The sequence below is a fragment of the Rhinopithecus roxellana genome, chromosome 5, assembly GCF_007565055.1.
Source record: "Rhinopithecus roxellana isolate Shanxi Qingling chromosome 5, ASM756505v1, whole genome shotgun sequence".
Classification (NCBI taxonomy): Eukaryota; Metazoa; Chordata; class Mammalia; order Primates; family Cercopithecidae; genus Rhinopithecus; species Rhinopithecus roxellana.
Genome location: NC_044553.1, coordinates 172,722,901 through 172,740,410, shown reverse-complemented (window position 1 = coordinate 172,740,410; position 17,510 = coordinate 172,722,901). Strand labels below are relative to the sequence as shown.

Here is a 17,510-nt window from a genome sequence, read left to right as displayed (position 1 = left end):
AGTTTCATGAGGGGCTTCAGAGTGGATGACACCTTTTCAATTATAACACTGCTATAATAAACCCCCACAGAGACACCAGGCATGGAATCTACATCCAATACACAACACCTATTTATTCCCTAATTATATTGCAATATATTCTCTGTGTGTGTGTGTGCTGATGAAGATAAAATATTCTTTTAATTCTATGGCCTCCTGGGGGTGAGGGGGAGGGGATGTACATAGAGGGATGTACATAGCAAGTCCTATGAGCTCCTAGAGCTAAATCACAGCCTTCGTTCCAGGCTCCCCTATCTTATAATCTCAAAAAATCATTCACTTTCCCTTGTTCTACTACATTGGTTCTCAAAGCGTGGTCTCTAGAACTAGAGAATCAGCATCACCTAGGAACTTGTTTAGAAATGCAAATTACTGGACCCACTCCAGACCCGTTGAATCAGAAACTTGGGAGTGTGGACTAGTAACCTGTGTTTTCATAAGCCCTCCACACTGAAATCTGAGAATCACTAGTCTGCAAGGAAGAAATGTTTTTCTAGGAAGAAAAGAGCAGCATTTTAAATTGAATCCTGTATCAGGGAACACCTGGATTCTATACGGGTTGGGCCCCTCTTACTGCATAGCTGTCCCAGTCTACAGATTCAGGACTCCATTTACCCATCTGTACAATGGGGCTCCAGAGCACACCAAACAGCTGTGGATGCTGGAATTTAAGAGGGACGTGGTTACCTGGCACCAGTCTCTATGGATACCTAGCAAGATCATAGTTGCCAACACTCACCAGCTCCCTTCCTGGCAGAAGCTCTGTACAGCAGTTCTCCAATGCTGCATCTAAGGTCACCACTGCAGCTGCCTTTGGGTTACCCCTGGCAACCAGGAGCTGGGGTCATGGAAGCCCACAGAATCTCCAAATCTCATAGCCAACAACTTCAAACCTCTCACCTTGGAGCCTTAAACCACTAGAGGAGAGGTTCAGAATTCTCTATTGTATTGTCCCATTTCAGGACTTCTTCAGACATCATTTGTGTATTTGCCTCTGTTCTATGACTAGACTTTAAGCCTATGGAGGACAGAGCCTAGAATGTCAGCATCACAAGGTATGGGACTCTTCCTGTCTGATTCATCGCTGTATCCTAAGGGCCTAGCCCAGTGCCTGGCACAAAGAAGGAGCTTAAGAACTATTTGCTGACTGCATGTTCCTGCCTTTCATAAGCTCGGAACACTGAAGTAGCTAAAAGTTATGGTTGGGAAGGGGCAAAAGGGCTGGGCGTGGCGGCTCACTGTAATCCCAGCACTTTGGGAGGCTGAGACAGGCAGATCGCTTGAGGTCAGGAGTTTGAGACCAGCCTGGCCAACATGGCAAATCCTCATCTCTACTAAAAATACAAAAATTAGCCTGGCATGGTGGCGCACACCTGTAGTCCCAGCTACTTGGAAGGCTGAGGCAGGAGAATCACTTGAACCCAGAAGGCAGAGGTTGCCGTGAGCCAAGATTGTGCCACTGCACTCCAGCCTGAGTGAGAAAGTGAGACTCTGTCTCAAAAAAAAAAAAAAGAATAAAAAAAAGAGAGAAGGGGCAAAAGAATGAGAATGATTGAAACCCCTGGGAATGATGAGAAAGAAGAAAAGAAGCAAACGCCAGAATATAGCCCCTCTGACCCCACCACCCTTGGCTCATGGGGCACTGACCTGCCAACCAATTGCTCACCTTAAGGCTAGGCCTAGAAGTCCCTTGGGACCAGGTTCTGAGCTTGAGCTCTGAGCAACTGGCTCTTCTACCTTCCCTAGTGATTCTCACTCTAAGGCCCAGTGCTCATTGGCCCTGACAGTGCTGTGCTTTGACCAACCGCTTAATCAGCTTTCCTGCCTCCTTCTTAGCACTCAAGCCCTGTATCCTGACAACCCTCCTTCCCCAACTGGAAACTTACCTATCAGCTCCTAATCTTGCCTTCTCCAGGCACTATCCCAAAACCACCCCTCCCGAAGTGATTTCACCTGAGAATGTCGACATGCACTCACTTCCTTGACTACAAAACAAGGTTTCTCTTTCCCTATGGGTTGCACCTGATGGGGCTGAGCCCTGTGTGTGGGCTCCATTTACCCCCAGAGCCCGGTGCAGGGACAGAACAGGTACACAACAAACTGTCACATGAGTGATTTATCCTGGGAGATACTCGCAGCACAGCACCTAACCCGAAAATCCAGAGACAGGTCCTCTGCCTCTAACCTCACACACACTCAGCCCTCGAGCCTGTCAAGGATGTGCAGTGGCCTGACTGGGAACATTTGCCCTGTGCGAAGAAAGCAATAAAGTTAGCGTGGACTACTAGAAAAGGCCCTGACCCGGAAGTCAGGAGACTTGGTTTACCTACTCTTCCTCCCGTATAGCAGCTCTAAGCAAGTCCTTTCACTTCTCTGGACCTCAGTTTGCTGATCTGTTAGTGGGAGGAAGTGGCGAGATTGCAGTCCTAGACCTCGAATTTCTAGCGGCTTAAACAAAATGTGAGCACCGGAGAGAGCTGATGCATGGTGTGCACCAGGAAAATCCGCCAGAGGAGCAGAGGATGCTCAACGTCTGCTCAACGCCCTCCGGGCACCCCGCCCAGTCTGCAGGGAGTGCCGGCAGAGGGACCCTCTCCGGAAAGCCTCAAGGTTTTGGTACCACTAAACCCCCAAACCTCTCAAGAGAATCTCCCGACAGCACTCCAACAAAGAGGGCTGCTGGGCCGGGGCTCCGCTGGCTCCGAGAAGCTGCAGAGGTCGGCGAATCCTGCCCCTCCGACTCCGGGAGCTAGCAGGACGGAGTACCCTGCAGGTTTCGAATGCCCCAGTCGGCCGCCGCGGGCTCCCCCCGGCTCTCCCCCGCCAAGGAGCTTTAACCCTTGTTTCCCCAGCAGATCGCCGGAGGGGCGCTGGTGCCGGGGCGCGAGGACCCCAGCCAGAGCGAGTCGAGATGGCCGGGAGCCCAAACCATCCCAAAGGTCTCCTCCAACCCGCCGCAGGCCCTGTTCTCTCGGCTCTTGGAGGGATGGAAAGTGGGTGATCCTGAAGCGGAGCCACTTTGAAATATTTTTCCGGAGAACATGACCACGCGGGAGACAGTCACACTGGCATCGCAGCGCGGGTTGCGGGGCACGGATCCCCAGACGCGGCTGCCGCGGGATGGAGCCCGCGAGTACAGGTCCGGGAGAAGCCGCCTGGGCTCGGGGCTTCCGGGGACTGCCACGCCGAGGCTCGGCGCTCCCGGGCTCAGGACAGGGACGGCTGCGTCCCACTCACGGACCTTGACGCCCGCGAGGAGCGATTCTGCCTATTTTTAAGTAGTATTTTTTCTAACAAATTAGGAAAATAAACCAAGTCCAGGAGGAAGACAGCTGCGCTCGGCAGCTCCAAGGAGCCACAACCACCACCCATTTCCCCACTTCCAACACTACCGCCCACGGCTGGGCGAGAAGTTGGGAACTTCGGGACCACGCTCCAGGCGCGCGCAGAGTGACTTGCTTCTCCTTTAACTTTGGGAGCCAGGGTCGCAGCCTAGGGCAGGAGGATTGTCCTGGGAGCCAACCAACAAGGCCGTCCAGGTCCTGGACTTCCCGGAATAGAGTAACGGCGACGGGATGGGAAAGAAATAGGGGGATACACGTTCCGCCTTTCTTCTCCCAAAAGCAAAAGCGTGCGTGGCACCTGCTGGGGCTTGGCGGCCGTGAAGCGCAAGGGCGGCCGCCGCCGAAAACCTGCTGCATCCCCGCAGGCTCTGCGTCCCGACCCCGGCGGGGAAGGCGCCCGTGCAGTGAGTGCAGCCGGCACACCCGGGGAGGCTTGAGAGCGGAGTCCCCAGACTCAAGGGGGCGGACGGGCGCCCTCCCCGGGACACCCGCGCCGCGCCGCGGATCTCGGGTCTTCCCCCGCACGTGGAGGCGCCGCGGACACTGCATCCCGACTGCGGCCGGAGGGCTGCGCCTGCCCACACTGAGACGCCCCACGTCCTGCCGGACCCCCTGGCGCTCCCGCAACCCCCAGCATCCACCTCCTCCCCGTGCCAAACTCGGCTTCGGCAGCCCGGACCCGGGCAGGGCGGCCGGGGGTCCGCGGAGCTGGTGGAAAGTTAGTCGCGGGGCTGCAAAGTCCCCTCCCCAGGGCCGGAACCCCCACCCCCGCGTCCGCTGGTGCCCCCAGCGTCCGAGGCTCCGCGTCGTCGCGGTCCCCACCGAGCCACCTACCTGCTCCCGCGGCCGGCCCAGAGCTCGGCCGGCCAGTCGCGCGGTCTTGTCCGCCGGTGCCCGACCCTGGCCAGAGCGCCAGGTAGGAGCCGGGGGCCGCGAGCAGCCGGGAGCCGGGCGGCGGGCAGCGGGCACCGGGAGCGACTGAGCGAGCGAACGAGCGAGCGAGCGGCTGGAGCCGTGGCGGCTGCTGCTGAGCCAGCCCCCACCCCCTTGGTCCCTCGGCCCCTCCCTCTCCTTCCCTCCCAGCCTCCCTCCTCCCGGCTCGCAGCTCCCTCCCTCCGCTCTCCCGCACACCCCCCTCATTTTTTTCCTCTTTCTCTCTCTTTGGTCCTTTCAGACCCTGCTGTTTCGCGCGCGCTCGTTCGTTCTTTTTCCTGTCTTCAGCCTCTCTCTTCAGCTTGCCTTTGGATTCCCCTTTTTCTCCGATTCATCGCTTTCCAGCATCTCACCTCCCTCCTCCCCACTTTCGTTCTTTTGCTCATTTCTCTTGCTCCCTCTTTTTCTATTTTCTGTTTTCTCCTCCTGCTAACCTTCTTGCGCATCTACTCCCCTTTCTCTTCCCTACTCCCCATTTCCCTCCTGGCGGAGCGGAGCGGCCTGCGCGCCTCCTCCTCTGTGCTTCGGATGGGAGATCCCGGGGATGGGGGTGGGAGTCTGGGGGTTCAAGGCAGCAAGGGGCACCCCCAGGCCGTGCTCCTAACTGGCCGAGGACCGAGAGGGATGGGCAGGGCCGGAGACAGGGATTCAAGACAGGTGCTCGAGAAACGTCTGGGCCAGGAAAAAAGCAAGAAAAGCAAAGAACTAAAAATGCTAAGACCCAAGTCGGGCTGAGCGGTGCCTGGTGAGATGAGAAAACTGAGACCCAAAGAGAAGAGGGCAAGGAACTTGCCTTGCCAAGGTCTACTCCAGGCAAGGTCGAGACCCCCACGGCTCCTGGCGGCCTGGTACTGGGCTCCTGCGCTGATGAGGGAAGTGCGAGGGCGCCTGAGGCCGGTCAGCTCGTTCCCGTCCTTTTGCCTGCTTCTGCGCCCAAGTCCCCGGGGTCATGGGGAGGAAGTCTTCCCCTTCTGCTATAGCACCTGGGGCCGCCTGGCTGCCCCGCGACACTCCTAGTGAGGCCAAGCCAGACGGGGGTAAAAATCTGGCTCTTAAGAGTGGTGCAGGGAACCCCCTTTCCTCCACCTCCTACCCCTCTCCAGGAAATGTGGGCTGACTCCCGCTTACACGGGATGGGAGTGGTGGCAGGGTATTTTGCTCGTGGGGTTTGCCTTCTTTTGTTCTTGAATTAAGACCGTAGCGGAAAGGCCCAGGGTTGGAAAGGTGGTTATACACACCTAGGGAGATGAATTTTTGCGAATAAAGCAGGCCTAATACCTGAGACTGGGAGCTGTGTGTCTGTCCGCGAGTCTGAGCACCTAGCACTCCCGAGCCATTCTGGGTCTGATGGGGCAAGTCCCTCCGCTAGAAGCTTTTCCTGGCACTTTCTCATTTCAGCCCAGTGGAGTCTGGAGGAGAGACGTGGGGTCTCCGTTCCCATGGAGTCCACCCTGCGGCCCAACACCACCAGAATTCTCCTAGTTCTACCCCTAATTTCTGGGGCCAGAGTTTGTTCTCCTGCTGTGGTACACAACCAGAAGCAGAACCAGAAGTACAACCAGAAGCAGAACCTCCGCTCAGCCCCTGGGTAAAAATCTACTTTGGGGTGCCGGCAAAGCTCTGCACAAATATTTTATTCATTTCTCTCTTTGGGATATCAAATCAAGTCAATAAAGCCTGGCCTGGGCCTCTGTGGTTCACACCACAAAACCAGAAGAAGCATCTGCTCAAGGCTGAGACTCGAGTGGGGCACATGGAGTGCTCACCCTCAGAGTCTGCAACTGAGGGTGAGCGCCTCCTTAAATTCTCCCCTCAGAGCCTCCCTGCCTCGCCCTAGTCCCAACTGCAGACAAATCTGAGGGCTGCTGTTTACCAGCTGTCTCGCCTTGGTCCATGGCTGTCCCCATGCTGGCATTATTTCCCCACCTGACTATGAAGAGGCTGAATTCGATGTTCTCTTTTTCTCCAGCTCTGAAGTGCTACAGTTTGTGGGTATCATAGACGCCAAATTTGTATGCCTGCTACACTACTTACTAACTGTGACACTGGGCAGTCACTTAACCTGTTTCCCTATCAGTAAAATGGGAATGATGATAGTACTGTGAGCTGTGTGAGGATTAAACCACATAATGCACCGAAGCACAGTTCCTGACACAAAGTAGCACTTGACTACTGTGAGCAATTAATACTGCACAAGGTGGGGTTTTGCATGTCTTTCCTTCATCTTCACATTGCCATTTTCATTATGAGTTGCGATCCCCACCATGCCCCACAACCCTCCCTCTACCTGGTAGCCATCCACTTATAAGTCTCAGACTTCAGTTCTGATAGGTTTGGGAAGGTAGACAGGTCTTCCCATCTCATCCCATCTCAATGACCAATAAATCGGAAGCAACTCCCACCCTCTTCTCTCACACACTCACACCTGCCAGGCTTGAATTGTGTGTCTGAGGATTGCTGGCCTCCTCCACCCTGGGCTAAGGATTGTCTGGTTTTCTGCCACACTCTAAAAAGCCACACCCATCTATAAAGCTGCACCTTCCCTACCCAGATGGCAAGGCTCCAAGGACACTTGTCCCAACAGAGCCAGAAATACTTTTAGCAAACATCTCTGAGGTTGGCTGGGGGTCACGTTAGAGCCCATGATCCATCATTCATTTGTCAGTTTCTGAGTGCCTACTTACAGGAGGCGCCGCTCTGCACAGCCCACTGCCATATCCACCTTCAACTAGCTGCAACAAGTTCATTTTGGAAGCTATGCCATCTAAGGCCAGGCTACTCATTGAAGGCCATATTTGAGATAAAAATCCACTATTCTATGCTATAAACCCTGCTATCAAAAAGTTTACATACCTGGTTGACGTTGCCAGAAAAAAAAAAAAAAAAAGGAGCAGAAGCAGAGTAGGGGACCCGGAAGAGGAAGCCTGAGTTCAAATCCTTGGCTCTGTCATGTGTTAGCTATATGACCACAAGCAAGTGCAACTGCACCCTCTGCACACTTTGACCTGGACAGGGGTGAGAAGTAAGGAAGCCAAAACTCCGGTGACTAAGGTGAGAGGATCTCCTCCTCTTAGAACTAAATTATCTGAAGGCTAGACACTGGACAGAGCGTCCAAGGCTCAGACCACAATGGTCTTTTCTTCAATCAAGTGTGCAGGCAGGGAATTCTCTTTGTCTTCCTTCTCTCTCCCTCCATTCCTTGATGAGAGATCACCTTTCCCTCTCTATCTTCCTGCAGCACTCTGACTCAAAGCCCCAAGCAGGACCACCCACAAAACGAACCCAGGAATGGCTGGAATTTGTTGAATGACTGAACGATTTCGGAACTGGTGGGGTCTTTGAAAACTTCAAGTGGTACACAGTATGTCAGGGTGCTTGAGAGGGGAATGTCTCCCTCCCCACCAGACTCTAACCTATTTGGGGTCAATGCTATGTCTTATTTACCTTCATATCTGATACAAAGCCTAGCATAGGGCCTTGCCTTGTTAAAAGAATAAGTAAAATATCTACAATTTATTAATAAGATGCACACATGGTATCATTTAAACCTCGTGACAATTCTGTATAGTAGGCATTATTATTTCCCTTTTACAGAGGAAAGACTGAGGGCCAAAGAAGGTAACTTGCCCTAGGCCACATCGCCAGTAAATCACAGAACCTGAATTTGAACTCAAGCTTGTTCTAAGCTCTTTTCTTGATGCTGTAGTGTCTTGCACTATGGGACTGGGACTTAGGTAAGGCAACCTAGGGAGGCATTCACTCTCAGGAGCCAAAGGCACATACACAAATCTGAAAGTAACCTTCGAAAAATGTCCCCAAAGAATTATAGAGAATTTTGGGATCCCTGTGGTCCTAGCCATCAATGAGGTGCAGAGAAGAAACCATTGCACAACTGCGTTACATCTGCTGATAGAACATACACTGATACAATATACGCCAGACACGTCTGCAAATATACCCACACACAACAATCCTGCCTGGTGCACAAATTACTGGGAGATGACTACCCAACACACCTACAGACACACCAACACAACCGAAACATCCCTCTGCATACACAAATATAACACAATTTCTACACTCTTAAAAACAGGGGCGGGAGGCAGAGGATCAGAATAAGACCCAGTGGTATGACTCTTTTCACAAGCTTTTTATGAACCCACAACCACCAATCGAAGTCTTGATTAACTTGGTTGTATTTATTAAATTGTGTTCAATATTTAATAACTTTGAATATGGATTGAATATTTAATGAGATTGGTAGAGATCTATTTGTGTATAAATGTCAGAAGTGCCAATTGCTTTGAATTGAGAATTGGGTCTGTGACTCATTCTCAGTAGCTGGTACTGGAGATCTCTCCATTCTACATTTTCATGAATTTATTTAAATTATAGGTTATGATCATGACATTATTACACTATCATTTATTATGATGCTCCACTATTATAGCATTATTAGGCCATCCCAGAAAATGTGGCATTTAGATACTGAATTTCCTTGCATCCAGTAAAACCTGGATTGGAGTCTCTTGGTCTCCTTCCTCTATGTTTACTAGGAAAAGGGGCCAAACACGACACTGTGAAATGCATGCTGTCTTAAGCCCTCAATCCTCTCATAGGCACAAAATGATCTGGAAGCAATTTCTGTGTTATGCTTTGTCCAAGACCAATCTGTCCAAAAGAAGAAACTCTACTTTGTGGACTGAAGACAAGCAACATGAATTTCTGAAACTTTTTTTTACAGAAATAAGAGAATCGGATGCAAAATGCAATTTTCAGAGGCATCATGGGGATTCGTGAAAGTCCTTGGAAGATTTGAGATTCAGGAACTCAATTAATAAATTTAACTATCCATAAGTGTGGATTTTACATAAGGTACAGTTATATATTAATGATGTTCTCTGGCTAATAAGTAATTATAAAATGTGGTTTGTTAGGGGTCAAAGTTAAATCACTGGAAATAGCCCTTGTGCCACAGCAGGCTATTGCCTGGGGCAGTATACAAACTTGTTACTCACAAGAGCAAGCAAATGCATTCTCTATCAAATATCTCTCATCACTGACACACTTTTGTTATATTCTGATTTGCTTTGATTTGGGGTCCAAAGCACATGTAAATAGATGCTACCAAAAGAAGAATAATTATAACACCACCATTAGATGGAGAGTAGCCTTCTGACTGAAATCAATGTAATCATGCTTCTTGGATATTGTGTTTTATATATATATATATTTATACACACAGGGTATATGTGTATGTGTGTGTGTATATATGTATATATATGTGTGTGTATGTATATATGTATATACACACACATATATATATACATACACACATATACACACAGGGTCTCACTCTATTGCCAAGGCTGGAATGCAGCGGTGTAATCATGGCCCAACACAGCCTCAAACTCCTGGGCTCAAGTGATATTCCTGCCTCAGCCTCCTGAGTAGCTGAAACCACAGGAGTGGCTACTACGCCCAGGTAATTTTTTTTTTTTTTTTTTTGGTAGAGATAGGGTCTCACTATGTTGCCCAGGCTGCTGGTCTCAAACTCCTGGTCTCAAGCAGTTCTCCCACCTCAGCCTCCCAAAGTGCTAGGATTAAAGGTCTAAGCCACTGTGCTCAGCCACTGTTTTCATTTTATTTGCAACAGATAATTAGAAAATTTTGCACCTCTAAACACTTTTCTTTCTTCTCCTCTTCTTCAATACTCTACCAACTTTTAAATTAAATTCGACCTGATACCACACCAGTTTATTTGCCCATTCTGAATCCTCCATAGTGTTCTGGGTTTCCTGTTTTTTTTTTTTTTTTTTTTTGAGACAGAGTTTGCTCTGTTGCCCAGGCTGGAGTGCAATGGTACGATCTCGGCTCACCACAATCTGCCTCCCAAGTTCAAGCAATTCTCTTGCCTCAGCCTCCCAAGTAGCTGGGATTACAGGCATGTGCCACTACGCCCGGTTAATTTTGTATTTTTAGTAGAGATGAGGTTTCTCCATGTTAGTAAAGCTGGTCTCGAAATCCTGACCTCAGGTGATCCACCCGCCCAGGCCTCCCAAAATCCTGGGATTACAGACATGAGCCACCATGCCCAGCTGTGCTTCATGATCTTATTTCTGCTGTTCTCAGAGCCTTAATGACTTTCCCATCCTCTTTTAAGCTTGCCAAACTCGTCTTATCCTTTAAAACTCTGCTCATCACTAAGGTCCTCCTTGGTGCCTTTACCTTACCTGTTTACCTACCCTGTTGGCACTTTTCTCACTGTAGTTTGATTATATGTTTACAGGTCTACCTGCTCACATTGTATGGTGAGTACCATAGTCATTTCAATATCTCCAGTGTCTTGCATAGTGCCTGGTCTAATGGTGGGTGGATGGATGGATGGATGGATGGATGGATGGATGGATGGACGGATGATGGGTGGATGGATGGACTTGGAAATAAAAACATATGGGTTGTATTGTACTTGTGGCTCTTTATCCTTTGACTTGGGTTGAGCAGGGTGTTGGGGTAGAAGCCATCTTATTTTCCAGGAAGCTCATAATGCCATTTATTCTTAGACTCAAGTCAAAGCTCAAAGGGATTAGCTACTCCTCTGTTTTACAGACAAAGTCATCCCCCTCATGGTTTCCCAATAACACATGTTTTCATTCAACAAACATTTATGAAGTTCTTACTATGTGCTAGGCTCCCTGCTCACTGCCTTGACTCACAACCCAAATCACTAAATCAACCCAGGTGGATTTCTAGGAGCAGGCAGCATCCAGGAACAACCTCTTCTCTCCAGCACTTTTGGCAGGTTCCTTGCAGAAACCAACAGACTTTAGGGGAAATAGAAGAATCTCCTTCTCAAGAGGGGGTCTGGGACTCTGGCTGAGTGGTAGGTTGACTTGGCAAATTCTTAGCTTTTTATAAGTGCCTCAGATCCTTTGTCAAAGTAGGTAGGGTATCAACACAATTCTCACACATTAGGCAAAATGTCCTCCTCTTCTTCAGCTTCCTCTGCCACCATTCCCTTCTCTACATTTGTCCTCCAGCAATGCTGAAAGAGATTTGTGGGCCCTGTGCCCACTAGAACACAAGCTCCACGAGAAAGAGACTTTGCTTTGTTTGCCATTATACATCCAGCATCTAGAACAACACCTGGATATAATAGGCCATCAGTGACTATTGGATAAGTCCATGAATGATATGTCATATTTTTATCTTTGCTAGTGATGTCTTCTGTGCTTAGAACGACCTCTTTCTTCACATTAACTCTCACTTATCCAGCAAGACTAAGTCAGGCATATTCTCTCCTAGATAATCCTCCCTGAAGCCCCTGGGTTGGACCAAACACCCTTCCTCTGGGTTTCCTGGCACCATGTGCACAGGCCTCTCTTTGCACTAACCAAAATGTACTGCATGTATCTGTTATGTGTCTGTTCCCCATTCCGGACTTTGAGTATCATGAAGATAGGAACCATATGCTATTCATCGTCACACCCTCAGCTCCTTGGCAAGGTGTCTGGAACACAGAGAGCACTCTATAAAGATTTGTCAAGTTGTACTGAACAACCCCAAGTGGATGCAGATTGGGTCACACCAAATGTGATTGCTGATTCATGTGGTCATTTGGCAAATATTGATTGAGTGCCTGTGATGTGCCAAGCACTGTTCTTAGCCAGTGCTAAGCCAAATACACAAAAATAATGATAAAGTGAGTTCTTGTCAGTTACATACAACCCAGGTATTTTACCAGGCTAGTAAATTGGTGGGTCGAGTCAATATGAAGACTGTTTTAAACTTCAGCTTTGGCTATAATATTATTTAAACCTATACAGGAAATTCAGGGTTCCAATAACTCAATGCTCTCTTTCCTGTGCTTCAGTGTCCACACCTACATGATGGACATATACTGTAGTCTCCCATGAGATATTTTGATATATGTTTATATAGGATCCTCTGAAATTCCTTGCACATTTTAAAATCTTAGCAATTTGCTTAGAAACACTTTACAAATTGCATTATTTCAAGGCTTAGAAAACACAATTGCACAAAATGCCTTTGTATTTAAGATCTCATGATAAATAAAAAATTAAATTCCAATCAGCTTTCAATTCAGTTGAAATTCAATGTGCCTTTGAAAGCCATGTATTGATTTTGTGATCATACCCACGACCTATATTACATTTAATAAACTTTTATTGAGCCCTTTTATTGTATCATGCATTGCAGTAGGCACTAAAGAAAACAAAGATTGATAAGATGTGATCTTAACCTTTAAAGAGCTCCAAGTTTGGTGGGGGAGCCTGAAACACAGCTGACCTACTGTAACATGTGAGATTGAGAGATGTTGCAACCCAGGTATACACAAGATGCCATGAGAGCATAGAAGACCAACACGTTCATTTTGTCTGCAAAGGTATCAGCGAAGGTTTGATAAAAGTGGTGACACCTGAGCCAAGCCTAAATCAATGAGTAGAATTTGGCACAGTGAAAAGAAAGGACTAGAGAGAGGAGACTGACACGGCACAGTGATAGGAGGCACATGGCACACTCGAGGGAGACATGCCATGGGCAGCTAGAGCAAAATGTAACTGCCAGAAAAGAGAGAGGAAAAGGATGGAAAGGTGAGCTGGGCTCTGATGGAGAAAGATATTGAATGATAACAAGCTAGAATTTTATTCTGGAGATAATGGAGAATATTATTAAAGCTTAAAAGTTTTTAAATTGGCCAGGCACAGTGGCTTACGCCTGTAATCCCAGCACTTTGGGAGGCCGAGGCACGCGGATCATGAGGTCAAGAATCAAGACCATCCTGGCCAACATGGTGAAACCCAGTCTCTACTAAAAATACAAAACATTAGCCAGGCGTGCTGGCGGGCACCTGTAGTTCCAGCTACTTGGGAGGCTGAGGTAGGAGAATCGCTTGAACCTGGGAGGCAGAGGTTACAGTGAGCCAAGATCGCGCCACTGCACTCCAGTCTGGCAACAGAATGAGACTCTGTCTCAAAAAAAAAAAAGTTTTTAAATTATATGATGCCTTTATGCATCTACTATATAAAAATACATACATTATAATACTCTGTCACACACACAAAAATGAATAAACACCAATACTGTTTGATATGGTTTGGCTGTGTCCCTGCCCAAATCTCATCTTGAATTCTCACATGTTATGGGAGGGACCCAGTGGAAGGTAATTGAATTATGGGGCCAGGTCTTTCCGATGCTGTTCTCCGGATAGTGAATACGTCTCATGAGATCTAATGGCTTTATAAAGCAGAGTTTCCCTGCACAAACTCTCTCTCTTTGCCTGCTGCCATCCATGTAAGACATGACTTGCTACTCCTTGGCTTCTGCCATGATTGTGAGGCCTCCCTAGCCATGTGGATCTGTAAGTCTGTAATTAGACCCCTTTCTTTTGTAAATTGCCCAGTCTTGGGTATGTCTTTATCAGCAGTGTGAAACCAGACTAATACACTATTTGTCTTTTATGAAATGTCTACTCTGTACCAGGCAGGTGCCTTGCTAAAATAGGAATTATTGCATTTTACCTTCATAACAACCCTGAGATGTAAGTATCATGATGCCCATTTTACAATGGGTCAATGGAGGCTAAGAGTAGTTAAATCTCTCAGCTAGTCTGTAGTGGACCTGGAATTTGAATGCAAATGTGTCTGACTCCAAAGTCCGTGATCTTAACTTTTAGGCTGCAGCTTGTACAAACAATAAACAGATTCACGAATTAGAGGTTTACATAAAATTATTTTTAGCCTTAAGACATATCAAAAGCCTTAAAATGTTTACACTCTTTAACTCAGTAATGACAATTCTGAGAACAAATCTTACAGAAATAATCGCAAATTCACCCAAAGATGCATGTGTAAAGATGATTATTGCAATGCTATTTATAACAGAGAAAAGTTGAAAGCAACCTAAGTACCCAACATTAGGAAAGGGTCCCTTATAAAATGGGGTATTATTTAATCATTAAAATTTTGATTGCATGGGATAGAATTATACAATCTCAATCTGTAAAGAAAAAATGCACAGTAAAAAAAATGAAAAAGAAACACTTCACGGTGTAATTAGCCGTGGCCTCTGGGAAAAGTTAGAGGTGATTTTTTTCCCCTATGCATTCCAAATTTTCTACACTTGAACACCTCATTCTTGAAATCAGGAAAAGATACAGTTAAAAAAATGTCCATTCTGTGTTTTGATTACAATCATGTCAGCTGGGTCAGCCTGGATTGTCAGCAGGATGAGAAATGTAACAGCAATATCACCTCCCTGGCCCTTGATCCCAGGATGTCTGGAGATCACAATATCGACCAAGCTGGCACCCTGTCAGTGACACCCAAGGGTCCAAACTCAAACCATTTCACTTACTCATAGTTGTTCATGTATTCAAAGAAAGCAAAATAATTCATCTTACTTTATTTTCTTTATACTGCAAAGTTGCAAAACTTCATTTTCAAATCAAAAATATACATTGCAATTTTCTTGCAATTTGTTAAATTGACACATTTGTTAAATATTATGTTTGTTCTTAGCATGACTGTTAATTATTCAGGGGAGGTGGAGGGATGGAAAAGAAAAAACAAATCCAGAACATTGGGGCCAAACCTGGGAAACCAACTGCCTGGTTAAGTGCTGAAACTCACTGTCAGACTGTGGGACTTTCTCAGAGGAATTAGAGTTAGGCTAATAACCCAATCTGGAATAATTTAAAGCTCTTTTTAGGGAAGTTTTTGACTCAATTGGGCTCATTATGCATAGGTTTAATGCGTAACAATTTGTTCTTGAAAGCTAACATTATTGTTGGCAATAAAGATAGGAAGTGGAAATAAGCTTCCAATATGTAAAGCAGATTTATTTCTCGTTTCATACGGACTTGTTCCGGGTCTCTGCGTATGAATCACACTGTGCTCCCCGCAATAAGATGCTGTCCATGCAGTTGGTTATGATAAATGGCCTGTAATTGTGAATCTGATATTGGTTTTCAATATTGAATTTATCATTCTGTCCTCTTAACAGCTATTAAATACTTTTAAGAATTTATCCATTTGCCTGATCCACCTGTGATTTTTCAATATGTAAAATTTATTGGTTTCCTAGTTTTGGGGGATTTTAACGGCCGACAACATCATTAATAACGCTGAGTAATGGAGTTGACCTCTTTTAAACCTCGTTCCCTTCCACTACTCCAGAACATCCAAATTGAATCAAAATGGAATCGATGTGGGAACCCAGAAAGAAAACGGCGGCGGTGGGGTGCCTGACTCGAAATGCGGCTGGTGCAGGCCAAGCCGCACACTGTCTGCTTCGACTCTTCACCTCCAATCCCCTGGCAGAGGGAGCCAGGTCTGGGCTGCCTGGGCCTTCCCAGCCTCCGCCTCCTCCTCCCATTGGATGAGCCAGCTCGGCAGGCTTCCTCGTCCTCAGCTGCCTCAGTTTCTTCAGTACTGGGTGATTGATGGAAATAATAATGCCGCTTGCCTGGCTCCCTCACGGACAGCGCTTTGTGAATTAATGAAAGCGCACAGACTGTACACGCAGAAAGCACCCTCCCAGACAGCTGCATCGCTGCCCTGGAATTCTCATGAGCTTGACGGGGAGGGATCCTTGCCCTTCACTCTGAGGACAGTGCAACCAGAGGCTGAAAGAAATTAGACCCTGTGGCCCGGCGCGTTGGCTCACTCCTGTAATCCTAACTCTTTGGGAGGCCTATGCAGGAGAATCACTTGAGGACAAGCCTGGGCAACACAGTGAAACCCCATCTCTACTAAAAATACAAAAATTAACCCAGTGTCATGCTGCAGTGCCGGTGGCCCCACCTACTTGGGAGGCTGAGGTGGGAGGATCACCTGAGCCTGGAAGGTGGAGACTGCAGTGTGCCATGATCACACCACTGCACTCCACCCTGGGTGACAGCGTAAGACCCTGTCTCAAATTCAAAAAAAAAAAAAAAAAAAAAAAAATCAGGCTATGTGGAACAACAGCAGAGTAGGACTTCCCCTGACCCCTGGTTCTGTATGTTAGGACCACCCATGTATGTTGCCCCCCAAACTGCGTGAAGCTAGCTCAGGGTCAGAGCTTTGGGTTATGCCTTTGCTGGTTTTTTGTTTTTGTTTTTGTTTTGTTTTTTTGACACAGAATCTTGCTCTGTCACCCGGCTGGAGTGCAGTGGGGAAATCTTGGTTCACTGTAAGCTCAAACTCCTGGGCTCAAGCAATCCTCTGGCCTCACTCAGCCTTGCAAGAAGCTGGGACTACAGGTGTGTGTCACCATACCAGCCTAATTTTTTTTATTTTTTGTTGCCCAGGCTGGTCTTGAACTCCTGGTCTCAAGCAATCCTCCCACCTCAGCCTCCCAAAGAGTGAGGATTATAAGTGTGAGCCACGGTGACTGGCCTTTTGTTTTTCTTAAATCCAGCCTACAAGGCTGCATCTCATGGCTCCTATAGCACTCACTGTGTTAATGGGACACAAGCACACAGACCTACAGAACTGAGTTCTCAAGGTCAGACCTATAGAACTGTTGACCACCAGCCACGGGGGTTCCCTCAGGTGGAGGCCCGGAAGGGCATGAAGCCAGAGCTGGGCACACATGCAGAAGGACAAAGAACCTCAGGGCAGGCGGGGGGAGTGGGCGGAAGCTTTCCTGAGAGGGGGATCTAGCTGAGTTTCCTGGTCACCCTTCTCAGGGTGATTCCATGATAAGCACCCCCCTGCTGCCTCCAACCTGTGGATAATTGAAAATTAGACCGGGGCGGTGGTTCATGCCTGTAATCCCAGCTACTCAGGAGGCTGGGGCATGAGAATTGTTTGAACCTGGGAGGGGGAGGTTGCAGTGAGCCAAAATGATGCCATTGCACTCCAGCCTGGGGGACAAGAGCCAGACTTCATCTCAAAAAAAAATTAACCACCTCCCCTGAAGCCTAATTTCATCTTCTTGGGGCAGCACAATTGACTTCCAGTCCAATGGAAATCTATTTCCTTGGAAGTTTTGTCTATTCAAGGATTATGGGCCAAGATCAAACCTATCAGAAAAAACAAACAAACAAAAAAAAAAACACAGGAGCTGTCAATAGAGTCACTGACAGGTGAAAAATTTCCAAAGGGCTCCTGAGTCAAGAGGAGACGTGATTTCTACCAAAAGCCACAGGGCCACCTGGTTCCAGACCTTGTCTAGGAGGCAATAACA

At 47.6% G+C, this 17,510-nt stretch overlaps 1 protein-coding gene across 2 annotated transcripts in view; it reads right to left on the bottom strand.

Annotated features, from left to right (window-relative positions):
• MEGF11 (multiple EGF like domains 11) overlaps nucleotides 1–4,350 on the bottom strand; it is a 379,901-nt gene extending 375,551 nt beyond the window's left edge. Inside the window, exon 1 of one of the 2 annotated variants that reach the window (XM_010363597.2) lies at nucleotides 4,218–4,350. The gene's annotated coding sequence lies outside the window, so the exon portion shown is untranslated. The remainder of the gene's footprint in view (nucleotides 1–4,217) is intronic. The other variant, XM_010363596.2, reaches the window with a different exon arrangement.
• Between the last annotated feature and the right edge of the window lie 13,160 nt (nucleotides 4,351–17,510).